The sequence below is a fragment of the Patagioenas fasciata genome, chromosome 17 (genome assembly GCF_037038585.1).
Source record: "Patagioenas fasciata isolate bPatFas1 chromosome 17, bPatFas1.hap1, whole genome shotgun sequence".
NCBI classification, from domain to species: domain Eukaryota; kingdom Metazoa; phylum Chordata; class Aves; order Columbiformes; family Columbidae; genus Patagioenas; species Patagioenas fasciata.
In genome coordinates this window covers 10113438-10140339 of record NC_092536.1, presented here as the reverse complement: position 1 = coordinate 10140339, position 26902 = coordinate 10113438, and the positions used below count along the sequence as shown (strand labels likewise).

At 46.8% G+C, this 26902-nt stretch overlaps 1 long non-coding RNA gene across 1 annotated transcript; it reads right to left on the bottom strand.

The window, feature by feature from the left end:
- Window positions 1–6559: 6559 nt before the first annotated feature.
- LOC139829279 (uncharacterized) lies at window positions 6560–26885 on the bottom strand. The gene is made up of 7 exons (XR_011741701.1): window positions 25105–26885; window positions 24142–24188; window positions 22420–22498; window positions 19995–20126; window positions 16747–16820; window positions 16197–16374; window positions 6560–11220 (listed from the first exon to the last, which is right to left on the bottom strand). It is a non-coding gene; the product is annotated as an uncharacterized lncRNA (long non-coding RNA).
- Between the last annotated feature and the right edge of the window lie 17 nt (window positions 26886–26902).

Sequence of the window (26902 nt, the reverse complement as noted above, 5' to 3'; positions counted from 1 at the left end):
CCCTCTGCGCTGCCCCTGTTTTCTGAGGGCCAGCTCGCTCCTCTCCCCCGCGTCAGGCCAGCTGGGGCTCCACGTTCCCTCCCTTGTTCTTTGGTGCATTTTTTCACTGCGCTGCCGGGAGGGGGAGGGAGAGGAGGAGGACGGGAGGGCAGCGTCTGGCCCCGCATCCCGCACCGGATGGCATGGTTTTGGAGAGGCCTGGCTTAGTGAAGTTATTCAAGCCAACGGCAGCCTGGCAACCGGGCGGCCACAATGGGAGCACAGGAGGAGGAATGTTTCCACATGCCTGATCAATGGGAGCAAGGGAGACAGCAAAGCAAACAGAAGCTGGGAAAGAGACACAAAGAGAAAGCAGCCTTTTCTCTGCTCAGTTCCTTTCATTTGTCACAGCTCTTTGTGCAGCTGATGACAACGGAGGCCCTTCGGAGGCTAGTTTTAGGGAGTTTGGTTTTTCTAATTAAATAAAACGCCATGTCCTTTTTCTTCACTTGTCACCTTCCCGCTCACTGGAAATAAAAAACCCCACAACCCAAGAGCAGCCCCATCCGCAGTCGAGCCCTCCGCTCCATGCACCTCCAGGGAGCCCCAAACTCGTCTGCCTCCCCAGGAAGGTGGGCAGGCACAAGCACCCCCTCGCTGGCTCAAAGCGGGTCCCGGGCTGGATGTGGTGAGGCCGGCAGCACATGGCACCCACACCCCCCGGCTGCTCATTACGGGAATAAAGAGCCCAGCAAAGGACAACCTCTCTGGAGGTGGCGCGCTCCCCGCGGCAGCTGCTGACCAGACTAACGGGCAACTTTCTATGGGAACAGGGCAGCGTTCAAAACGGGGTTAGAGGACAGTTGCCTTGGAAACTTGGACCGTTTCTGCTGAGGGGCTTTGATTTCCCTCGATAGGTCCCAGGCAGGATTTACCTGGGGGCTGGCTGTGGGTCAGAAGCTCCCACAACATGCAGGGTGGCTCCCGGGGGAAATGGAGGTGAAGGAAGGTTCTGGGCAGAGCCACCAGCTTCGGGTGCTGGGCTGCATGGTGACTAACAGCACCGAATCCAGCCCCATTGCGTAACCAGTGTCGGGAGCCCAAAGTTGTTTTCTCTAATTACTATGCAAGAGTTCACAGCAACAGGCCTCCTCTGTGCAGGCGTTTACAGGAAAGGTCCTCCCCGGCTCTAAGGCAACACCAAGCAAGCCAACAGGAGAGAGAGGTTGGGGGGCAGCTTTCCCACATTGAGACCAGAGCAGAAATTAGTCTGTCTCTGAAAAAAAGAATAAAATTCTACCTTGATGTGTGTAGCCCTGAAGAACAGAAAAACCTTCTGGCCATTGAGGAATAGGAAACAGGGCACCTGCTTCCTCCACACCTCTACCAAAATGCAGTGGTGGGGGCTGCAGCTCAGCTCTAGACCTCTGGGCATCACGTGTGCAGGAAGAGGATCAGTAATTCAACCTGCCCCTTAAGAGGAGAGAACTTCAGTTATGAAGATGGTGACATTTGGGATCTCACAAGAAGATTCAGGATGTGAGCAAACTCAAAGGGAGCTCCAGCACCAGGAGTCCCGCGAATGGCAGTGTGAGCTCAAGGAAACAGAACTAAACTTGGTTCTAATCACAGGTGTAGCATCTGCTCAATGGCACGGGATAATTCCCACCCACTTCCAACAGCCAAAGACACAAACAACATAAATACAGACTTCTCAGTCCTCATGGCCAGGTGCTCTGAGGTGAAGGTTACTTGCAGCCAAAGCTCTCCAGGCAGACAGCAAGTTCTTCTTCCAATACCTGTTTCTATTCCCAGGATTGCTGATGAACCCTGGGATAATAACTACAATTACTGAAGGGCAGGATTCTACCATACCCCAAAATCTCCTTAGCACCAAGTTGTTCACTGCCATATAATCAACAAACCTGCTCTTGGGAAGCATCTCCATTTCCCTATCGAGTGTCTCCCTGCCACCCCAGCCCTGCCCGGCTCCTCTGCTGCCCCCAGACAGGTGCTGAGTGCCAGCCTGCAGCTCAATGAAGGTCAGGAGCCTTCCCTCCCCAACTTTGGAGTGAAAACTCACTCCACAAGCATTACCTACTGCTTCAGAACTGTTTCAGCACTCCTTGAGCCTTCTCATAAGGAAGGAGAAATCCACCTGCGCTCCTGCTCAAAGGATTGCTTTCATTAAGGCCTCTTTAGATTTGTGATGGCAAGTATTTGACCTGCTTCAAAAATATTCATGAGACTCTCACATGCATTCAGTAAGAGCAGATAAGCAAAATCCTCCACTCATGTTCTCCCAGGGTCTCGGGGTGCTGATGGCACTATACATCCTAGTTACAATACACACCGTATTGAGAGTGAGACCTTGTCAGCTCTGGCGAGACTTATTTGAGTCAAAGAAACAATCTGGAAGTGATTGTGACAGTAGATCAGAAAGAAGTCTAACCACGTGTGAGTATTTGTAAGTAAGTGCCCTTTTCCCTGGCCTCAGTGAAAAGCTCCCAAGGCTTCCACAGGGAACATTTGAACTGGACAAGAATATTTAGACATTTCCAGAGCTCACTCCTCAGGTACAAAAACTGCCAAGACGGTGGCATTATGGTATTCACTAAGCTCCAAAACAAAACACCTGCTTCTTTACAAACAGTGCATTTGGAGCGTTACAGCATAACATGCACGGGGCAAAACCAGCAGGAAAAGCAGCACTGGCTCACCACAAACAAGCCCCACAGAATGCAAACCAGCTACTGCAGACTTCCCGAAATGCTGCAGAACAGCACAAAACACAACCCAAGTGGCCTCTTCGGGGAGCAAAAAGCAAAGCGTACTCCCTTTTAACACGAGCTCTGCAAGGCAAGCAGCTCTCACATAGCTGCTGTGCTCCCTTCACCCCTGCACCTGCGGCGCAGACACCGTCCCGATGAGCTCCACGGCTCCCTGCTCTGCCTTGCTCAACAACACCCTTCTGTGCTGCCTATGGATTCATCTCCAGATAACATTCTTCGGCAGAAGGACAGCCTGCTGACGGACACGTGCAATTAGTAGCCTGCTGACGGGCCCTTTCAGCCTCTCTGTGGCCCCTTTTACTCAGGTAGAGCTGGCAGAGTGATCCAGCCACCCATCCTTTGTTACAGCTCTGTAAAGTAGAGGAAATAATTCAAAAAGTCTTAAAGGGAATCTTGGGGTGGGAAAAGAAAACGTATTCCATAACTGAGGGAGAAGCAGCGTTTTATCACTGTTGAAATGGCTTCCACTAGTGAATCAATAAGTGCTTGAGCTCTTTATGATTTTCCTTAGCACAGGTAACACCACAACAAGGCAAAGAGCTACCACCTGCAAATATATAAGCAAGTAAATCTCAGAGGGCAGAAGGGGTGGGCTGGAAAGAAAGCGTTTCTTTCAGGAACTACTGCATTAATCCCAACTGAAAGGGGAATACTTCCTCTAACATCCCTCCTTTCAGGCTCCTGACAATGTCACCCCGATGCAGACAACACCAAGTAACTTGGACGGTGGTATCGCCCCCCCGCTTCGACCCGGTGGTGTCCCGCGAGGTGCAGAGCGCACATGTAACCAGTGACCAGATCTCCACGCAGCCTCATTAGGTGACCTTGCCAGCTGGGTCATCACCCAGGGCAGGAGGAAAGGGAATCCTTCCAGACATGTCACATCAGAGCTTCTCGGGATCCTTCCCACTTGTGTCCCAGCCCCACACGTGGGCCACAGCCTCGTATGGCTGTTTTCTGAACAAAACTAGAAGTGATTCCAACCCATTTTGGTACGAATCAAGTGAAACAGCGTCATGTGCTTACAGGACAGACTGCAAATACTTATTATATAACATCCTCTTCCACCCACAGCCAAAGAACCCCAATGAAAAATCAGAGAAGCCACCCCCTTGGGTACAGCCAGTCCATGGCCACAGCACGTGCCGGTACCACAGAAAAGCACAGAGCAGATCCAACCCTGTTTCCTTCACCACTTGAGACCATGACCCCGACCATCCCCTCGCAGAGGATGTATTTGGTGTTCAGAGATCACCCTCCCCAGTGTTCAGGCTGTTCCCTTTGCTCACAGATATGTTACACAAAACACAGCCCAAATTTACCACAAGTGGTACATAACTGTGAAAGACAGCCATCCTTCTTGTGAAAACCCACCGGCCTCCCCTTAGCCTATCACAGCCCACTCAGACCTTCCTGCAAAACCAGGGAAACTGGCTTTTAACCTTTTCTCATTTGCAGACCCATACAGGTTTCTCACTAGAAATACGGACCTACATGTAGTGAACTCAGCCTACTCAAAATATACATTTCTCTTGACAAAGCACCTAATAAGAATCCTTATAAGTTAGAGAAGCAGAAGTCAGGTCAACCAGGGTAACAAGAAAAAAACCTACAATTGGTTGTCTTTACTTAGGGGTGAAAGGTTCCTTCGGTGCAGTGAAAAAGCTGTGACTTGCAGAGAGCTCAGGCACACTGACTCCTGCAGCGCACCCCTCAATCTGCAGCAATGAGCCAGGCTGGGCAGTACAAGGGAGAAATCTCTTCTTGTTTGCTATCTGACTTCACATGGGGGACCAAAGAGCAGACAGGTAAGTGCTGCCCATAACCTCCACCAGAATTAAAAAGCCATTCACACAAAGCCATCAGTGACTCCTGCACCCTGCCAAGGTCTCTGCCCAGGCACAGTGCCCTCCTGGCAGCTCTGCAAATTCCCTTTTAGGAAGGCTGCGGCAGCTGATCTCTGTTACACCACTTAGCACCTGATGAGCAGCAAGTGGGAAGGGGATGTTCACAGGTGGCCACAGCAATGTGCTTCTCAACGCCAGGGACCGGTCAGCGGCAGAGTCCTGCACAGATCTGGGGGACAGTGGATTTCATCACCCTGAAATTCCACTGGTGCGGCAGGTCAGCCCTCTTCTGCATCACCACTCTGTCCTGCTGGTTGCAGACAGTTGGCTCTAACTCCAAGAGAAGCAGAAGCAACTGTCTCATTTCCTCTGTCATCTGTATTGCCTTAGCGCTAAAAGCCATATGAATCCACAGGGGTAAATCCACCCACTGCTGCAATTCCACAAGTGTGTGCATCCTTCTGCCATAATAAAACTAATGGCACCCAGCAGCAAGTCCTGCATCCTGCCTGTTTGCCATCTGAAAACAGCTCTTACTGATTCTCCGTCATACTAGAGGGTTTGTCAGCTTGTCTCACACCCAGTTCTGGGGATATTGGTGTATCCAAAAGGTATCTCACAACAGCCATCACAAAAGCAACCAAACAGCTGCAGGGCTGAGTACCGAAACCGGCCATGGGACGTCTGCCCTCAGCTCCGAGAAGCTAATTTGAACCAGCTGATCTGTGTGGACTCAATCATTAAGAATGAATGTACCTGAAGCCAGTATATTAAGGGGTGAGAATGCATTTCAGGTCTAGAGAATTAAACCATTGTAATCAGAGAAGGAGAAAAAAAACAATCTCGGAGGTAAAATCCTTGGACAGACCTTGACTATTCCCTTAGCAGGACAAACCTGATGACTAGTTGTTGTTTACAACGATAAGGTCAGAGGAAAGGCCATTTCCTCTCAACGATTGTCAGAAGGGATTAAAACCTGCATTCAGGCTCGCTTTGAACTGCAGGTACTCCCTTCCCGATGGTATCAGGATCCATTCCTCCCGGGCATGTCTCCAGAATGCCCCATTGTGGAAATATGCAGGGCTCCATCTTGCCGGAGCTTCACCCCTGTGGCCTGATGCCCAGGCCAGGAAGCAATCCTGCAATCACCGCTTAATTAGTCATTTCCCAAGTCTGCTGCTGCTTGCCGGCTCCTGGAGGAGGTTGGGAATCAGAAACATCCCCACCAGACCGGGAAAAGTTGCTCGCAGGGTTTGAGGCCGCTTGTTCACAGCTCCACACGCCACATTCTCCATTCCCACTTATTTTCCCCCCCCTAAGTAGAAGGATTTAAGCGGATGAAGGGGCCATTGCACCTTCTGCAAGTCAAGACAAAAGCTGATTTATAACAACAGCGCTTTCAGTTTTGTTGATTTGTTGTTACAGGCCGAGCTTTGGTTGGCTTGGGTTTTGTTTTGTTTTTTTCCTTGAGAAATAGCATCTTTGATGCCCAGCACATAGTTCAGAAGGTCTGCTCCAGGAATCCCAGTCGCGTGCCTTCCTTTGTGGAAGTCGGTGCTGAGCCCGAGGTTGGATGCACGCAGCTCCAGCTTTTCCAAATGAGCTGCAAGAGGCGCTTCTTACCGTGCAGGCACCAATTTGATAAGGGAGTTACGCAGTATTAAAATATTTGTCTAGATAATGGGTGTTTATGTGTGGAGGAATGCTAAAGGAAAAATACGTTTGTTGAGACCCAACTGTTCTGAAAAACACGGTGATTTTGCTGTTCGACAAAACAAATGAAGTATTTCAATAATGCCCAAAAGGCCTATTTTGGCATTTTCAGTGTATTGGACATTGTTGAGAAAGGTTTTCAAAACAAACACACACACACAAATATAAAGAGTTACATAAAGCAATATAAAATAACTTTTTTCAGTTTAAAGACATTGAAAACAGAGGAACTGCTCTGATCAAAACAAAACAATGTTTTCAGAGTTTTGTTTTGTAAGAAAGTTTGATTTCAAACATGATTTATTCTGCAATGGAAAAGATTTTGAAATCTCAGCATTGCCCAGTAAAATGAGAACTTGTGTCTTTCGCTCGTTCCAGCTTCCTTTGCTGTAATGAAATAATTGGAAAAGTGGTGTCTGTGCTGGTTTCCTTGTGAGAGCGGGACAGCCCTGCTCCTGATAAACCTGTGTGCAGCGGAAAAAAAACCAGAAGGAAAACCCGAACAGATCAGGAATTCCACTGAGATTTACATACATTTCAAGAAACAATACTGGAATTCACAGAAGATTGATATGGGGGAAACTGACCCCAATGGGGAGTAGAACTGGTGAGGGACTTGTAATATGAATTATTGGATCTATCATCTGAGAAATTCCTGCTCTCTCCCTGGATTGAGCATGTAACTTCGTATAACCGTGTTCAAATTACGTCTTGCAACGCGGTGGATCAGTCCCTGCACTGCGCTAGTGCACGGTGCTTCCAGCACCTCAGAGCACGGGCAGAAAACATATGTATTTGCTACAAAAGACTGTGCAAGCATGCCCTCAGAAGGACTTTTTTCCTCTTTCTCTCACTGAGGGTTTACTAACCCTGGCAACAGCCAAACCCACATATAACATCACATGGGCATCCTTTCTCCTCAGCCCTTTTTGGTGTCTCGGGGAGACAAGCGGCATCTTCTCCCTGCTCCTTCTGTCTGATTTCCTGCCCCTTTCCCTCTCTGCACCAACGTACCTGGAGTTGCCCTCTGCTGTCTCCTGTTACATGATCTCCCTCTTAAGCTGAGGTTTCTTGACAAGTGCCAATACGCAATAAGAACAATTATCTTTCAGACCCCCACTGATGAGAGAAGGGTGCAGAAGGGAGCTGAGAAGAGAGCTCAGGACACCTGTGAGGTTGTCCTCTCCATCCCCTCACCTGGGGGGACAAAAGCTCAGCATCCAGCATTACCATAGCACCAACAGCCATCAATAAATTGCTCTCCTAAGAAAAGAACAGATGTGACAAAGATCGTTCCAGGGTCTATAGCAGACCACAGCCAAAGCACAAGAGTCTGAATGCGCTGGGCTGGGATGGCAAGGGAAGTCTCAACTGGGTTCCATCTAGGGGGAATTATTCTTATACTCAATTCATCAATTTATGGGCAAGCGATTCCACAGGCAACGTTGACTTGATTAAACAGGGCCATAATGACAGTGAGTGTAGGGAAGCACCCAGCCAAGTATGCAAACTAGCCTTCTCAGCCTGGAATAAAAGCTTCCTAACCAATAATTTCATGCTTTTATCTATACGATCATTAATACAGATACCAAACAATGCCAGCTCGACGTGGTGTCAAAGGCTCTGACAACCTCTAATTGATAATAAATAATTCAATTTCTGTCCCAATCCAAAACTGCTGAATCTTGGGACACGTTCCAAAGAAATGATTAAAAAGAACTTTGAATGTAATTATATCCAACACAATTGGGGATATTGCCCAGATGAAATTTACAGCAACTATTCAGAGCTACAAAATTTCAATGACACTGCCAACTCCTTACGCCTACTAGAAAATGAAATGTTCTGTACTGGGGCAATGGCAGCCACTGTGGTTTTCATGGGCAGCTGTACGCCAGCAGCTCGCCCAGCCCAGCCGCGCTTCCACGGAGCTGCAGCCTTTCCCAAAAGCACTCAAGAAAATTCGGGAACGGGGTTTTGCCACAGCCTCTATCGTTCTGTACACGCAGAACTGGGTCGTCTTTCTGATACAGCTGATTATTCCCCTCCTGCAAACATAACAATTAACAAAAAGTTCTTATGAAATTAACACCCATAGTTCCTGGAATGAAGCTGGGGTGACGTGTTTCAGCAAGGACAGTGATGATCAGCACAACTCTGAAGTGGTGAATGCAGCATCTCAAAGGCACGATGCTTGTTCCGGTAATTCCCAAACGCCAAAGCCAGAAGGAACTCCAAACACTTATTAGTGGAAATACAGAACATGTATTTACAAGAGCATCCTTATACAAGATTTGAGTCCTATTTTCCTCTCACTTGCGTAAATCCTTGCTGAAATCTTAGTTTCTGCATCTGTAAAACAGGATTATTACTTTCACGTTGATTTCTTTGGATGCACAAACTAGCCTAAGATCTCACATCTTCAAAGCCTTGATAATGGAACAGGATAATGGAATAGTGGAACAGGCACAAAAATACTGAAACATCAGAAATCACTGTGGAAGATGATGGGAGAACTGGATTGGGCTCCGTGACCCCATAGCATTTTCAGCACCAGGTCATGGGTGCAGGGTGTTTGTTCACAAAGTAACTTAACAATCATTAATACAATACTTTGCAGTTAAGCCATGTAATCTATAGGAAATGTTCTCCAAACAAACACTTTGTAATGCAATGTTCACAAAACAGGAGTTTGCAGCAGTTCATTCAGAAATTCCAGGAGGCTGAGTCCTCTCTGAAAGAGGAGAAGCCAGTGGCAATAACAGAGGATTCCAGTTAACATCCTGATTTCTCAGTGCACACCTGCGGGTTGGAAGGGGCGTGGGATGTTGGAACAGCTGTATGCTTCATCTCTGGAAAACCAGGCAACACATCCCTGCCAGCAGCTCTTCTGCTGAACAGAAGGGGCAGCACTGGAAGGCTTCATCTGCCCTCTCAAATGTTAAAAAAAATAATTTCTCTACTAAAAAGCCCCTAAAGACAAAACAAGAAGGAAAAGCTCCAAGAAGGGTCAGGAATAGGAAAAGACAGAAACGCAGAAGGTGTATTAAAAAGATGCCATCACCTCTGTCATGTGTTTTGTCTTGTCAGGTGTAAATATTTGCAGCTCCTCCATTTGCACCGGTGCAGAGGATGGGAAAAGGCCGAGCCTGTAGCACCAGCCGCGCTCCGAGGGCTGGGCACACAGCTCCAGACACAGGGCGAGTGCTGCCGAGGTGAACGCAGCTTAACAGGCTGCTACTTACAGGCTTAGACTGATGTACAGGTGTTTGTCCTGAAATATGACCATCCATGTCATCACTGCTAATCCTCTCCCACCTCAGAAATCCTCCCACTCTGACAGACAGCTATTTTTGGAGGAGAAAAACCACAAACACACCAAAAAGCAACAGTTCCCATTAAATCTCCTCCCACAGGAAGGGCAGCCTGACTATCACACACCCGACAAGTTGTCGAGTACAGCGCAGCACCAAGCCCTCGGTTGCCTCTGTCACGGCGGGTGTCAGCCATCTGCGTGTGACAGTAATAACAGGGATGTCACAGGGAGAGCGCGCACAGACCGCACATCCTCCTCCCTTGCAGCCTGGCAGAAAACCTCACGTTGGCAACGCAAACCCTCGCAAGCGCGCTGGGCTGCATCCTGGGAAGCGGTGTTTTCCATTTCGCTCTGCTGAAGGCTTCTCTTCTGCTTACTCTCCCAAGCTTGTGACCTCTTGTCTGCAACTGAGCTCCCATCCAGCTTGCAGCCGGTTTTGGGTCCTGCCGCACCGCTGCAGACCCAGCCCCAGGGATCCCGAGCGCTGTGACGCTCTGTATCTGGTGGATCAGTTCTTATTCCCTGCACACGCTGCTCCAGCACTGCGGTAATGATTTGCAGACATACGTGAGGACAAGGTTCACGGTATAGGTAATCTAAACAAAAAAATTATCTTGGGATTGAAAGTAAATTTACAAAAGTAGATAACCTTTTTTTCTTAAGCAATATATAGGTACTGACTGCACTGCATTCATCTGTCTCCTAGCTTAGCTTAGAGACAGCTGAGTACAGCTTCTAGAAATATACCACTTGCGGCAAAATACAACTTCTAGGAGCTCAAGGCCATGGCAAGTCTCACATACTGAGCATAAGACACAATATTCTGGCTGTTATGCTTTGCTCTGTACCCACAGAACCTGCATTTTACCTGTTGTGAAGCACAGCATCTCACTCCCTCTGTTGCTTTGGGATTTTATCATGGCAGATATGTTCGTTTGGCAGGTCACGGTGAGCTTCGTAGCCCTGTGGGAGAGGTGCCTCCCCCACGAACCACAACGCAAGTGCTGTAGAAGGAACAGCCGAGTGTTGGGGGCCCTTTTCCATCACACCAACCTGGCGGGAGACACACAAACCTATCACAGAGCCCAAATGATGACTCTGGGCATCAGGATCTCAGTCAACTCAGTGTATTCCATAACTTAGAGAATCAGATGCAAAGGCGCAGATCTCCCTTTTCTTTTAACCCTGGAAAACATCCAGAAAGCTCCTAGAAATTTTCACAGACTTTGCAAACAGCCAAGCAAACACTAAACACGAAGCCAAACTACAAAAATTAGAGACAGAGATAAAACGGGACGGAAGTCCACAGGGATTGTGAGTTTTGTATCTAAAATCGCAGAGAAAATTAATCTCTGTACTGCTGTAAATAAGTCACATTGGCGCCTACAACACCGCAGGAACAACCCCATTTAGGACTGCTCGCTTCTTTGCAGTGCTGCAGAACCGACACCTCCATTAAAAGCTCATGGCGACTCCGAGTGCTGACGGCGCAGGGATCCCATTCCCTGCAGCACAGAGTACAAGGGACTCCTCACACGCTTCAGGTTTCATCTCCACCTCTCCTGTTCTTGGCCTTAAAAGAACAACAATATTTTGAGTTAGCTGGGCACATGCCAACACACTGCAGCATTCAGTTTCTGTGGATGCCACCACGCTCCAAGTCTTCCTTGGGACAGACAGCTGCGTGTTTGTATTTTTACCTGTTCAGTTTTCCCAATGGCTTCCTCTTTCTATACCTTCCTGGCTTTCTGATATATCCTGCTTCTGTTGTTCCCCTGCTATGTGTGCAGTTCTCTGTCTGTTTTCACTTCTTTTTTGCTCTATCTCTGCCCAGTAGTTATTTGTTAGTTGCTCAGGATCCCAATAATTTAGGTCAAAAACCCCGGTGAATCTGATGTGGTTTGTTTCGCGTAAAAAGAGTGAAATTGAAAACCACCTTATTCTTCTCAACTGAAATGCTGCATCCCTATTAATTCAGGTGTATAAATAACACTCTCTAACACTGCATCAAGAGCTCTGCTGTGTGATTAAACCTGCCTCCCTGACCTGTAATTAGAAACTTTGCCTCTGAAAGGCAGTTCGAAGAGAGAAAAGGAGAAAGAGAGAGAGAAGGAACCAGCTCTCAGACCCAACAATTTTGTTCTTAATAAATTATTCAGAGTTTTTGAAAGTTGAGCTGGATTTCCATCTGGTAGCATAAAGACCCAAAGGGAAGAATTGAAGGATTCTCACAGCAGAAACACAACAGTACAAGAGCATGGGGCTGAAAACAAGAAGCCAAACGAGAAGTTCACGGTGTCCTCTGCCTGTTCCTGTTCAGCGGCTGCCTTTGCACGCCTGGGCTTCCCACAGGTCCCAGAGCAACGCGGAGTGACCCTCCACCAGCATCCCACCAGGCTACAGCATCATGTTTGGGATATAACATTAGAAGAAACCCCCAAAATTCCAAGAATGCTTTACACATGTCAGCAGAATCGGACAATGAACACACAAAATAGCGATAGTCATGAGTACAGAAACAATTTACAGAGCATGTTGCATGGTCCCACACAAGCAATATAATATATAACCTTTTCAAGACAAGTAATTTGAAGATGAATTTGTTAATGATTAAACTGATCTTCTGCTCCAGGGGTAGTTTGACAGTACAGACCATCACACTACTAGTGATGGTAGTCACAAGGGTACACCCTATGTTATAAGGTAACTTCTCACCTGGAAGTGTGGAGATAGTAAATACCTTTTTATCCTGGAGCCATAGTAAGAAAAACTATTATTCCTTCAGCCAAATGTAGATGCATTTTAACAAAAAGATATATAAAATATTCTATCTTCTACTATGGGTGTCAGTAATCTTCCCCCTTTCCATAAACCGGGGATAAAACAAGCTTTAGGGCACTGGGTAACACAAGAACTGGCCCCAGGATGAAGGTCTCTGGCCTTGAGTATTTGGCAGCTGTTTCCAGGGTTCTGCTTGATTTCAGACCAGAGAGATTTTGTGATGAATTCCTCCTCTGGTTACACCTATAATCTTTGTGGTAAGGGTGTGACTGACATTGGAGTTTCAGTCTTTCATGTTTTCAGGCTCAGGTTTGCGAGGCCTCGCACCAGAGGAATTGAGCGTCTAGTGATTTTCTGCATAATTGTCTTTTTCCTGGGAACTTCACAAGGTTGATCCAGGTTTTCAGGGAAGCCTTATGAATTGAGACATCAAGTTTAAGTGGACTTACATGAGAGAGGAGAAACCCACCATTTACCTCCCAAGGATCCCTTGGTCAAAATACCAGACCTCACTGAATTCTCCAGTGCTTTATGTGTTCTGCTCAGTTTTAGACATGCACAATTTTAAGTCAAATAAGAAGTTAAATCTACCAAAATACTAAATTGTCAGTAGTGGAAATGTCTTCATCCCAGGCTGCCTAAATTTGTAAATGTATGAGGTGCAGTGCCATGGAGACCACAACCCTGGTACGGGGTGCAGGACTCCATGAAACAAAGGAGTCCTTCAGATTCAATAACAACAACTTTAAGTAATCTTTTGTGTTTGTAATGTGGTAGAGTCCAAGTTTATCACGGAGCTGCCAGAACATAAATCTGATACAAACTACTTTGGATTAGATAGCACAGCAGCAGGAGCTTTACTGGGGTATTGTGACGAGTTTTATGAACTTCTTAAAGAAAAAGAACTTGGAAATACTGGCGGTGCTGTGAAGTTATTGCCTTGCAGGCTTGAACGCTCAGCACTAAGAAGCAAAGAAGGAAAAAAGCTAACAAATTCAGCAGTACTTGAAACTTGTATTAAGGCACGTTTGTTTTTCAATCAGAGTTTTAAGTAAGTTTACTTAAAGCTGAGTCCTGTGACTCCAGCATGCTCTACCTTCCTCAAATGCAACCACGGGCTATTCTCCCCTCCTTTCTTCCAAATCCGAGTCCCATATTGCTTCACTTCTCTTTCTTCAGGGTCCTTCTCATGATTTAACATTGGTATGCAAGTACATAAGCCAAAAGAGATAAAAAAAGCTAGGAACTTGCCATACATCAACTTCCAGAGACTACCTGGTTCTGCACCGTACTTTCACACACCAGGACCGCCCAGTAGCCTCCAGATGCCCCATCTCCACACCAGCTCGGAGAGGAGCAGCAGGACGGGCAGTGCCAGCTCTGCAGGGACCAAGTTCACGGCCAGCTGCCAGTGGGGCTCTGCTCGGCGCTCTGCTCAGCCCTGGGCTCCACTCTAGCCTGCCTGAGTTACCAGTTTCTCTGGTTTTCAGCAAGTCAGACATCAGCCAGAACCAGCCCACACGGTTTGAAAGCGCCTTTCCCCTTCGCTGCCTTGGCCCCCCTTGCTCTCAGCAGAGCTGCTCAGCGCCAGCAGGCTGGCCTGCCCTCTAGTTCTCATTTCTCCAGGGCAGTTCACTATCTACAGCTGTCCCTTTGAAGATTTTGCTCTCTCATACAGGGATTTACTCCATAAGCTGCGCTCACCCCTGCACAAATGCCTCATATGCTGCGTTTCCAAACCTCCCAGCTCCCCTTGCAATGCCTGGCACATGCTGGTGCCCCCAAGCAAACTGTGTATGGGTTGCTGTGATCCCAACATTCTCCTCTTCAGGAGCCCCCCATTTTCTCCTACAGTGGCAACTTAATGTCCCACCTACCTCCTTTCCCTGAGTAAACAAGTCCTCTAAATGCCACTATCAGGGTTTCTGCACTCACCTACACTATGGCTGTACAAGGGTACCCTCAACTCCCTCATATCGGTGTTGCTGTGTGTCCCCTGCCCTTTTTCCTTCTACCTTTGGATCTTCATTCTCCTCCAGTTCTGGTGAGGTTGCATACAAGCCCTGTAATATTATTTATCTGGTGACAGATCTTTCAGTGTGCTCACATGATAACTTTTCTAGAGTGACAGACAGAGATGAGATAAAGATATTGGTATGCAAGTGCCATCACTCAGTTGCTTCGGCTACAAATGCAGCGGTATCTAAATTACTGCTGCTCCCCTATTTTTCCCTTTTTATTTTTTATACTGTTTTCACAAATTCATGGTGTTCTTTTGCTCCCAGTAATAATAGGAGGTCTCTGATTTTTTTTGTAATTGATTAGATGGAGCATTCAGAAGTTGTCCTATTCTATGATGTCAAGATGAGCATGTAGCCTCACAAGTTTAGACTTAAACATTTTGAAAATCAAAGGAATCCTTTCGTCACTCCAACCCTGAACTGAATGAACAACACTCGGGAAAAAGCGGGTTTATGTGAGGCTTTCTTGGTGACATCCCAAGTGTCTCCCAAATCTCAGAATAAAAGGAAAGGTGGATCCAATGATTTGTGTTATTCCAAACAACCAGACTGAAATACGGTCCTACACTGAGAAATGACTCTCAAAAAAAGGAGGAATTGTTTTGTATTTATTATCCTCCAGTGACTCTGAAGCTCACCTTGTCTGTTCCTCAGTACAAATATTTTTCTAGCTTTCAGAATGCAGAGAGAGTTCTGAAAAATGGAGCTGTGTTTCTGTGCATCAACTGAGTCAGACAGTGCCATTTCTACACAGCAGCTTTGCAAATATGGTTAAAGCCTGAAGCACAATGCTGAGCTCCATGGGACATATCTGACCCACACGCTGCCTTTTCAACTCTGCTTTTTCTAAATCATGTACATTATGAGCGAACAGGAAGAAAACGTGTAAACAAGAACAGAAAAGGTTGTCGTGAGTTCATTAATTCTGATCACTTAATAAGCTGTAAATTGAAGTGCATGAATTCCATTCTCTTGAACACCAGGATAAACTTGAAGAATCTCTATTGACTTAATTTACACTGATATGCATTAGAATAGTTTCTGGCACATTCAGAATCAAAATAATTATTACAGCAACATTCAAGACCAGAAGGTACCCAGTTCCCATTTAAATGACTAAATGAGGGCCAGACTTACAAAAGTAGAGAATTCACCACAATTTAAAAAAATCTTAATTCTTTTTTACAGGCATTGCAGAGGCACAGCCGTGGGGCTCAGGCAATATGTGTAGGGCTGCAGGACTGGCAGAAGCAGCAGGGTGATAGTTTGCACCTAACTAATGAGAAGACAGCGCTGTGCAGAAGAGTGACTGCTGTCCTCTGACCTTCTCACAGAAGGCAAAGATGAACTGTATACCAGGAGGCAGAACTGCTTGAAAAACATTGTCAGGCCAACATCCAGAGCGGTATTGATACATTTTGGAGATTCTTTGCTGACAGGTCCCCTCAGAGGTCAGGAGGAATCCAGGAGGATATCATTCTATGCAAAACAAGCATTGCTTTGGAATTCTTTACTCTGTGGCTAGGATGCTGTACATAAAATCTTACACTAACTTTCTTGGAAGATAAAACACTTGTCCCCTTCCAGGGACCAAAAAGAATCCCTAACATCTTCAGAAACACTGTAAGTTTCTGAAACAATGACAGAGAAAGACATTGTGGTGGGAAAAGGAACCTGAGAAGTCTCCAAAACGTAAAAATCACTAGAGCTGCTCAGCTGCAATAACTGCTTAGTTGCACAAAGTTACCTCTGTGTTCTGCTGCTGTTGGTTTGTCTGCAAGTCCCAAGAAAGCAGATCTAGTGATGTCCTTGAAACATGCAGCTATGACCGTCGCAATGTCTAGATGGCTCCTCCTGCCGGCTGTTTTCTCAGCCGTCCAAGCTCTTGCCAATAGACCCCATTTTCGGCTTATCTTTTCAGGAAGCTGGAAACAAAGAGAGGCAAAGTCAATGCCATATTTTTTTATTTGTCATAGTAATAAACTAGCATGATCCCATAGCGTGTCTTGTATCCCTGCTCATTTACTCCCCAACTTTTCAGGCAGGTGGAGATGCTGTGTCCAACAGGCTGCGGCCAGTGCCGGGAGCAGAGCTGCACAGATGCTGAGAGAAGCTTGGGGAGCGTGAGCAGCAAAGGCGAGCAGGTCAGGGTCAGGATCAGGAAGGTCCATAACCAGGCAGAGACATCTCTACAGCCGACCCCAAACGAGAGCCAAGCACCAGGGCAGCTCATTGCTGTGGCTCTCAAGGGAAGCGAGGAGGCCCCAGCAGGATTCTCTCCGCTCTTTGGCACACACCTCTTTCCACAGTACTCTGGTCCCAGGTTATACTCCACCACATCAGGGAAGACCATGAACACAGGCAGCCAAACCTGCAGGACAGTGGAAAGAGGTTGCAGAGTCAGCTGGTGGACCAGGGCCCTCACAACACACTGCCCAGCACAGCCAGTGAAGAACATAAATATTACTTGAAGTGCTGACAAAAGAACTTGGGTACAAGCATGGCACAAGGGTTGGCAGTGTGAAAGATCAACAATCTGTACTCCAGCTGTTTCAGGCTCTGGTCAGGAATGACTTTTGCAGGGCACTGGATGTGCACTTTTGTTTTGCCAGTCTGTTGGGAAGCACTTATTTCTAAGCCAGAATAAATTTAAAACTGCCGCTGAGACACAATGACAAAGCCCCTCCAAGTTTTTCACCTATAACTTAGAACAGAAAAAAAAAAACAAATGTAAACTAATCCGGGCTTTTCATTAAAAAAAAAAATCTCCATCCACACCACATACTCCTCTGTGACATTTCAACTGCTCAGTTCTTTGGTCAAGCTATGTCCCAAAAGAGAAAAGCAAATGAGACATACCAGCATCCAAGTTCCTGCCTCCACACTGATGACATTTACCATAACCCTGCACTGGCTACATCTCGCAGGGATGTGCGGTCCGAACTCCCAACCCTGCCTGCACAAGGAGGAGGTAAAACTACCTGAGGCAACAAAGCTCAAGTGGCAGGTGAGAATGATCTTAAAAAAAGAGCTTGTCAGATAAACAGAGGGAAGACCAAGCCTTTGGAAAAGGGTGACCACAATTACCTTACTGTGTTACAACAGGAAAAAAACAAAGACACAAGTGAGCATCCCAATAGTGCTCCCAGCTGGACTGACACTGATACACCACTTAGATAAAGCTGGTCTGACCTGCAAAGGCTGCTTGGCTAGAGCAGAGAGCAATGGCCTACTAGAAAAAGAACATCCTTGATCGATATTGATAAAAACACATCTCCAGATTATATGAGCTATTTTGGAAGAAAGTCACATTTACAACAGGGACCCCTCATTTTGCTGAGATGCCCAGGGATATATGTTGTCTCCTTCTGTATAGGGTACTGAATACATACAGGACTGTTACTAAATGTAGTTCCTCTGCCAAGCAATTGTATTCCCATACTTTATATTTCCAGTGTGAAAACTCCAATGGAACATTTTAAACCAAAGCCGTTTCCTTGGAGCTGCCTCTGACCTTCTTCTCCTCCTCTCTCAGCTGAATTTCCCTGCCAGGATGAGTTCAGACCTAATGTCTGCTCCTCCCACCAGGCTTTTGGATATGTGACAACATCCTTGTCACTGGGAGCTGTGCCTGCTGGTGTCCATTGTCCTGTGTCCAGTTTGGAAGAGGGCTTTTAAGGAAAAGCCCAGAATTAAATTTATGAAGAGTCCAATGATCTGCAGGCATGGCCAACCACGTAGCTAGTTTCTGCAGGCAGCTGTCAGCAACTTGTGAGGCCTTAGCAATTAATTCACAAGGCTCCAGCATGGGAATGGTTCAAGGCTCAAAAAGAGGATTTTAAAAGTTAAAAAAAACCAAAGGAAATGAGGGATCAATCTCAAAATATTACAACCCTGTGCATCAGCTAGAGCTGTGGTAGGATACTGGGGGAAATGTAGGGGACAGCCTAACAACCTGCCATGCAGAGCCTGTTGCATTCCAGAGTCCCAACAGGAACAAAAGGAGATACACACGGACCATGGAGGAGTTGCTGGCGGTGCTCTGTGGAATGCGTCTGTTCCATCAGTCCGGTGACGGGCACAGTGTGCACGTGCAGCCTGATCACAGCCACCGCTGGGCACAGCCAAGCAGCTACATCATGACACTGAGGTCTCTGTGCAGAGAAAGGAGATAGCGCAAGGCCCAAGAGAGGCACAACGGGTAATGGAGACGCGGAGCAGGGTGCATTGCCCAGGGGAACAGGAGTGGGTCTGTGAGATGGGGTACAGACCATCAGCTGGTACAGCAAAGCGCTGCTGGTGCAAGGCCCTGGATAATCCAGCAGCGATGCTCACAGTATGGGGGGTGCTAACAGAAGGAAAGGAAGTTGTACGTCTTACTTGCAACCAGTCATAATCTGTGGGGACATTATGTGCCCACAGTGTCACCCATGTCTCATTTTCTATGATACCGCATGTATTGTCTGCCCTATATAGTTCAGGTACATGAACAAATACACACCTTGGTAGAAAGTAAAACCACTTTCTCTGTTAAAACCTGTAATCACACTGCAAATAGGGTGCAGAAACCTTCACAGGTGTCTATCCAATTCCCGCATTAAATCAGCACATTACTTGACAAATGCTTTCATTTAAAGACCAACTACCTGCTAGGAATTCACAACTAGGCCTGAGCCCTTTGTCTACAAACTCTTAACTTTTCTTCCTCTGCTCCCTGTTCCCGCTTCCATCAGTGTTCTGCAATTTGCCAGCCTCCTTTATGTCTCAGTTATGTCTTCACAATGTGAGGCAGGCAGACCCATGTGCCCACAAACAGAAAAGCTCCTCCAGCTCACAATAACTCAGCAGGCTTCTGTGATTTTCAGAGACTGCATTACCGTGTGCCCATGTCTGCTGTCAAATCACCGCCTGGACGCAGGCTTCATGGTTAACCTCAGCCTTACCCCAAACACCAAACTATCCCCGAGCCCTCCAGGAACACCCATCTTCTCTTGCAGCTCTTCTTACAATGTGCTGTGAACCTGGCTGATGCTTCTAGGAAATAAAGAACATGCCTACCCCTCTGAAGACATATGATGATATGTCCTTTTTCTGCAATCTACCGAGAGTGGCTGTGCATTTAAACCACATCGAAACAGATTTGAAGGGTGGACAGTCCTCCTGAGGTTTCCAAAGGAAAATTGAGATAAAAGCCATAAAAAACAACCCTGCACACAGAGCATATTGAAAAATAAAATCTAAACCTAAGTTCATTTTTCTCTTCAGCACAAGCTCTGGCAGTCCCAGGACTGTTCTAACTTCCAGCTGCTTGTCACGGCTGTAATGTCACACCAGTGAGGAAAAACCCTGAGCGCAGTTAGTCCAAGCCTAGCTGCCTTGCCCTTGAATCCCCCACCCTGCCCTGCTCTATCTGAGGCTGTGAAAAGAAAATAACAACAGGAAGCTGTTCCTAGTGCTCCTACAAGGGAAACAGTTATTTCCACACCCTGCCTTATTTTAAATACCTGTAGATAGGGAAGATGGCATGGACAGATCACACACAAACCTGTAATTGAGGCAAGATTTTCTCAAGTGATAGATGTCATTGACTGTAATTGCTGTTGTCTGTTTCGACCTTCTCCTCGAGGTGTCTCCACCTCCCATTACAATGTCACAGTGAAAAAAGTTCCCTGGTGGTCTGCAAAGAAGCACATGGCAAGACAGAACTGACATTGTTTATATAACATAAAATGAATTCTAAATCAACAGTTCAGAGAAAGTAACATTCTTGCATAAAAAGTAGACAAAAATAGTTATTTCACTGACAGATGGTGCTACTAACAGCAATATTTTGCATCTATAAAGCACTCTGTATCCCAAATTCTCAAAATGTTTTGGAATATACTACTATTCTTCAGTGTTTTAAAGAAAAAGTGAGGCACAAGGCATTCACAGGGCTTTGTCAAAGTAATCAATGATTTACCACCGGAATGGAGAAGAGAATCCAGGCTTTTTAATCCTCTGTTACTCAGTTATAGACATTATTTTAATGTAGTCCTTGGATTTACTCATTTTAGTGTAGGGTGGGTAAAAAGAAGCACTAAAGCAGAAAGAAATGTATTCTCCATCTTAAACCAAGATTTTCCTTGTGGAATGGCAATAAGGATACCCTGCAGCCCTGGGTTTTCTAAGCAGCCAGAAAGCCTTCATCCTCCGGACTGTGCTGGTAGCCGGGATAACCCCCAATCCATAATCTATGCCCAGTGCGTGCTGCGGGAGGCACAGATAACAAAGGCTGTGACAGAACTCCATCAGGGAAGTCCTTTCGGGCCCCATTTCCATCAGCTCATAAAAGGAACAGCCTGGACCCACATGCTGGGCTCTGCTAAGGCTGCTCCAGGCTGCAGCTCTTCATTTGCAAAAGAAATGACCCATTCATTCCGCTCTGACCTCTGCAGCCACTTCAGATTGCTGACCTCATCCCCAATGGCCCCACCGCTACTGCGGGCTCCTCAAACAGGTGCTCCCGGATGAAAACCTCAGCCTTGCCGGGCAGGCTGAACCAACACAGCATCCAGAGTCCTGTTTCAGGGGTCTGGGGACTGTTCATGCACAGGCTGGGAATGTTCGGCCCTCAAAGTATTTATTTCCTATCCAGAAAAGCAGAGGCCAAATAAAAAAAGAAGTGCAGATGAAAGGATGTAATTTTATCTGAGTCAACGGAAGTTAAAAAATATACTTGCTTGTGTGTGTGTGTGCACTTGACAACACAGATCTCTTCCCTGCAACTACTGACAGCTGCACTTTGTCTTAGTGTATTTGTCCAGCAAGTCCTGAGGTTCCTGTAGAAAACCGAGTGCCTTGTGACCGGGGTGTTCCTGTCCCTGCAGCAGATTTCCAGATTCAGTTTTGTGTGGATGGATGGAAGGTGACAATGCTACTTCAGCAGGGAATCCATGCGCATCCATTGCCTTCCAGGAAAAAGACATCTCTTCAGCCACGCTCACCACCCACATTTACCTCGGCATTCGCAGCCTTATTACCAGGAGCATCACGATCCATATTGAGTTTTGGTTTTAACAGCCCCATTCTAGAGAGACAATTATGCCGTTTCACAGCCAGGCACAGGGTAGCGAGTCGCTTGTCAAAGGCCACTAAAGCATTTGGTGGCTGAACTGGGAAACTAGTGCTGGCTTTAAGTTGAAGTTCAGAGCCCTGCTCACTGGACTAATCTCCAGACAATAACATTTTTCTACTTGGCAGAGAGCTGGAAGCTTTCAAGTACATCTGGAAGAATATTAAGGCCCTCAGATAGAGTCATAGATATACGCAGCACAGACTAACATAATTTTTCAATAGAAGTGGCATAAAAATAAAGCAAACTAGGTCAATTCTTCCACTGGTCTCCAAAGAACACCCAATTATCAGCATGAACATAACCATCTTTAATAAGCAAGCCCATTTGGAAGCGGAACTGTTTGTTCCAAGTGCCACATATACACCAGCTCTTGCTACTGGCAGAAGAGGCCTGTGAATCAGAGCCCGAAGTCTGATGCAAGAGAAACTTGGGCGTCTCAAGCTGCTTTCCCCGGCAGAGAACAACCCTATTATAATAGTTTGAGAAAGTCCCCTGCCTGCTTTCTCTCTGAGTAATTAAGAGTGAAATCCTCCTCTCAGTGACCCCAATGCTCTCAGCCTAGGCTGATTTACACATGAAAGGAACCCTCTGAGGGGCCTTCTCCCTTTCACATTCACAACCAGGCAGAACCTATAAATAAAACCTTTCTGAAAACGGGAGCTTTCAAAAAGGTCTGTGTATGTGTGCAAATGTATAGGAAAGAAAGGGAATGGATGTGTGCACTCTAGAGTGCCTGTGTGTTTGCATGCATACGTGAAGAGCGGGTTAGAAGAATGTGCATTCATACACTAGGACGCAAACAAGCTGCTCTACAGGGATGCGGGAGCGTGCACAGGTAGCTGGGAGCACTTACAGGAGCGAGAGAGCTTGTCCAGGCTGGTTTCCAGCTCACACGGTTGCAGGGGACGTTCGCCCAAGTCAGCCGAGTCACCCTAGAGTTACACATGAAAAAATGAGAGCAGATTTAGACCCAGTTGTGCACACGAGAGCAAGCTTGTGGTGCGCTTTCACTCTACAAAGCAGTAAAGTACTTGCAGAACAAAACACTTGTGTTTTATGTTGCTTTGAATATAACATGGGAGGCAACAGAATCAGGTCTTGTGGCATGTGTTCTGACGGCTTTGACGGAAAGTGAGGTTTTTAAAAGGTTGCATCTTCTCAGCAGCCAGGACTGAGAGTCAGTGTTGCATTTTCCAGGGCCATCACTGTTCACAAGTAATTTTTACAGTTTGTGGGAAGACAAAGCTCCTCAAAGCTTGAAAAACAAACAAGGGGACTGATGCCATGAAAATGAAGTTCAGAAAATCAAAAAAGACGACTGCCTTTCCAGTACCTTATAAACATAAAATGCACGGATATGAACCTGTACTCCCCCACTGCCCTGTGCACCCACGTGTATATGCAGTCAGGACATTTCCCCTTCCAGGAGGCCTAAGAAGGACCAACACAGCTTCCAGGGAGCTGGCAGTCACTGTGACCCTGCCTAACAGAAAGGAGTTGATAGGAAGCTCCGAGCCCAGCCAGGACAGAGCGCAGGGTTTCACAAAGCAGGTACGGGTCTGTGAGTCTTTGTCCCTGTAAGAGAAGGCTTTTTAAGACCTGGCTACGACGTGATAATTTGAGAACTGCAAACTGGTTTACAGCACTGCCCCTGCCCAGCTGCATAATTTCCTTCCTGAACTGTGCCCGTGCTGTGTGGCAGTGCCAGCGGTCGGGTTGTACGTGCACTGGCAGCGCTGGAGCTGCACCGCTGCTTGGGGGGACACCCCGCGGTGCAAGGAGTGCTGCTCCCTTCTGACCCCGTCACTGCTGACCGCAGCTCTTAGATCTCTCCCCTGCCCAATTCTTATGCAAACATGGAGAATAAACAAGCAGAGAAAGGCACAAAGCAGGAGACATAAGGAGTGCAAAGCCTCACACAACTGCACAAAGCGCAAAACGTCTCTTGTGCCGGTTCAAAACACTCTTCCCAGCTCCTTGCAGCAGGCAGCGGTGTGTGAGCGGGCTGCAGAGCTCCCTCCTACCGAGCCCGCAGCTAAAGCCCTCCCCCAGTTCCCAGGGTCTTCAAATGAAGATTTGCATCGCACTTCCAGACCGTTCCCCAGAGAAGGGACAATGGCGCTCTCAGTGCCCTCTTCCCCCCTCCCTCCTTCACTTACAAAGCTGATAAAGCCCTGGTGAAAAGGGGAACAAAGGATTTACAGATGGCAGAATATTGATTTCTGCAGTTCCAGGACTACAGGGAGAAGATGAAGAACCCCCCAGAAACTCTTGTGAAGTTCGAGACACGGGCACTATCTCTGCAGCACGAACTCCACGTTTGCTAAGGCCGTATCTGATAGAGGAGACATTGCTATTCGAGGGGGACGAGCAGGTCCCTGACAACTTGAAAATGCGCAGAGATGAGATTACAGCCTGAAATCCCACTGAGCGCGTTTGTTGTTCCCAAACCCGCTAAACGAAGAGGCGCGTCAGCGAAAGCAGTTTGCCACCAGGCGGGCTGGCCCGGCATTGCCTTGAGAGCCTTCGGCCTCGGCTGGCGGCATGCAAGGCTTTCATCAACCGCGTCAGTGACCTGTGCTGTTATCCGTGTCCTCGTCTCTCCACCAGCCACCGCTGCAGCTGGAAAAATAAGAAAAAGGTGAAAGACAACTCTTCGGAAAATGGCCTTTGATTCTGGATCGCGTTGAAACCTCTTGGTCTCAAAACTCCCCAACTTTTCAGGCCATTACCGGAAAGCTAAAGCTTCCTCCCTCCACAAGCATTTCTATGCTCAGCAAACGTAAACCCAAGCTTATTCTGTGCTACATTCTTTTTCAGCTTAGTGAGTCAACTCCACCTCTACTGAACAGCAGCTCGCTGAAATGGTTTCAGATTTTGCTGCACTGAACAGCGATACGATCCAAAGTGCTCAAATCAGGCGCTGCATGTCACTGCTGCAAATCCAACAGGAGACACGTACTGAGTGACCAAGGCAGATCACAGGAGTTCTGGCCTGACCTCCACACTGAAAACAGCCTTCTCAGAGGGACTGGCCACCAGCTCTTTGTATTTTCTTTTATTATCCTTTCTCAGAGCTAATTTGGTAGCATTTCTGCACTCAGAACCCTCCCAGGGTGCCAGGTCTTTTAGAAAAACATACTCTGAAACTTCCTCAAAGTGTTGAATTTAGGACCAAATTTTTAAAGGTGATAAGCTGGTTTCTAAATCAAGCAATAGGCCCTTCAATAGGTCACCTTTGGAAAAACTCACATTAAATCACCTCTGCAAAGCAACAATGCATACTGGGAGGTGCAAGAAGGGGTTCCCACCCCACAGATCAATAATCCAGACAGAGCTACTGGGCCAGTGGCAGAGTTAATTCACCAGTATTTTCCCCACACCTTTGTGAAAACACCCACTGTCAGGATGAGTGCAAACATCACAGTGACAATAACCAGGGCATATCACACGGTTAAACATATTTCATACAACTATATAAAAACATTCTTCACAATACTTTTCAAAATAAATGCATTTATTCAAATACCTGTCTTACCTCAACAAGAAGTTTTTCACATGGAAACTTTTGTGTCTTCCAACAGTCACTCTCAATTTACAGCCGCTTTTACGAACAGATGAATCAGACCCATTAGACTCCTGACACACCTAATACGGAGATTAATTGCAGCTGTTGGGATTATGAAGCCTAAGAAAGTCCCGTTTTAAATCAGTGTAACTCAGACTAATGAAACTGCCACCATATTCAGGTTCAGGTCAGACCCAAACCCAATTTCAGGAGCACCTTGGAGCTCCACGGGTGGAACAATCGCTCACAGCAGCTTCTTTTAACCTGGGGCAGCTGTGCCAAGAGCTGCCATGACTACACACTGCTCTCTATGGGCATTTTCTTCTCTGAAGAGCATTTTCGAGGCTCAGAGTGAAGCTGTCGGGGAGGATGAGGGAGAAGCAAACCTTGGCTGCTCTCACCTCCCACTCAACACTTGCAGGTTGTCTTTTGAGGCTACCGCAGCAGCACAGCTCACAAAATCTTCTTATTGCAGAGAACACCACTGCATGCTTCTCTCAGCCTAGACAGAAGTTTGCTGCTTCTTTTGTTGATCCTTTTTTGTTTTCTCTCCTTTGTAAACATCAGTGTCTGTTGTTTACTTGCAGTTCTTATTGCTACAAACACAACTGGTTTTGTTTACATAGCTTTCTGCTATAAACACTATAATTTGCTTTAAGGTGCTTTCATCACTTAAATATTACAAAAAATAATTCTTGCATCTTCTGTTCCCATGAAAATTCCCATGCAAGTGCCTTTTAAGAAGTCTGATGTTACAGATCTCAAGTCTGAATCCAAAGGATGCAGGTGGAGAAAGGCAAAATCTACCTCCAGTGCAGCCAAGAACTTAATGACATAATGTTCCCCCCCATTCAGCAAAGCAGGTGTGTGTGTGCACCCCGAGCTGCAGCAGCTCTGGGTGTGTAAGAAATGCACCATGTCCGTGCAGACGGGACGCACATGTGGGCACACACGGTGCACCGGGGGGCACCGGTTCCAGTGTGGACATGAGGCTGTTCTCTGCTCCTCGCTCTTGGGGTCTCTACATCCACTTCAGGGATCCTCGTTTCACTGTGGGGTTCAAGTGTTTCAAAACCTGCTCTTCATCCAAACGGCTTCTGCCAAACAGCCAACCATCAGACTCCAGTTAAAAATCACACTGAAATAGGGTCTAGGTATTTGTGAATTAATTATGAATTTTTTTTTTCCTGGAGAACTTGTGTTTGTTCAAGTGACGTTATTAACTCAGCAGAATCATCCCAGGAATCCACATAATTAAAAACACATTAATGGTTACAAAATTGCCTTTCATTAATAACAAACATCTCATGATGAAACCTTGTAAAGGGTGAGTGTCAGGAGGATGGAGCCAGGCTCTTCTCGGTGACAACCAGTGACAGGACAAGGCGCAATGGGTGCAAACTGGAACACAAGAGGTTCCACTTAAATTTGAGAAGAAACTTCTTCATGGTGAGGGTGGCAGAGCCTGGCCCAGGCTGCCCAGGGAGGTTGTGGAGTCTCCTTCTCTGCAGACATTCAAACCCGCCTGGACACCTTCCTGTGGAACCTCAGCTGGGTGTTCCTGCTCCATGGGGGGATTGCACTGGATGAGCTTTCCAGGTCCCTTCCAACCCGACATTCTGGGATTCTGTGTTTTACTGCCATGATTGAAACAACTTTTCTATCCCAGCGATGGAATCGGTCTCTAATGTGAAAAATGAAATCACACTAACAAATCCAACAGCCCTTCTCTGCTGTTGCCTAAAAGCACCTCAGCCCGGCTGTGCGA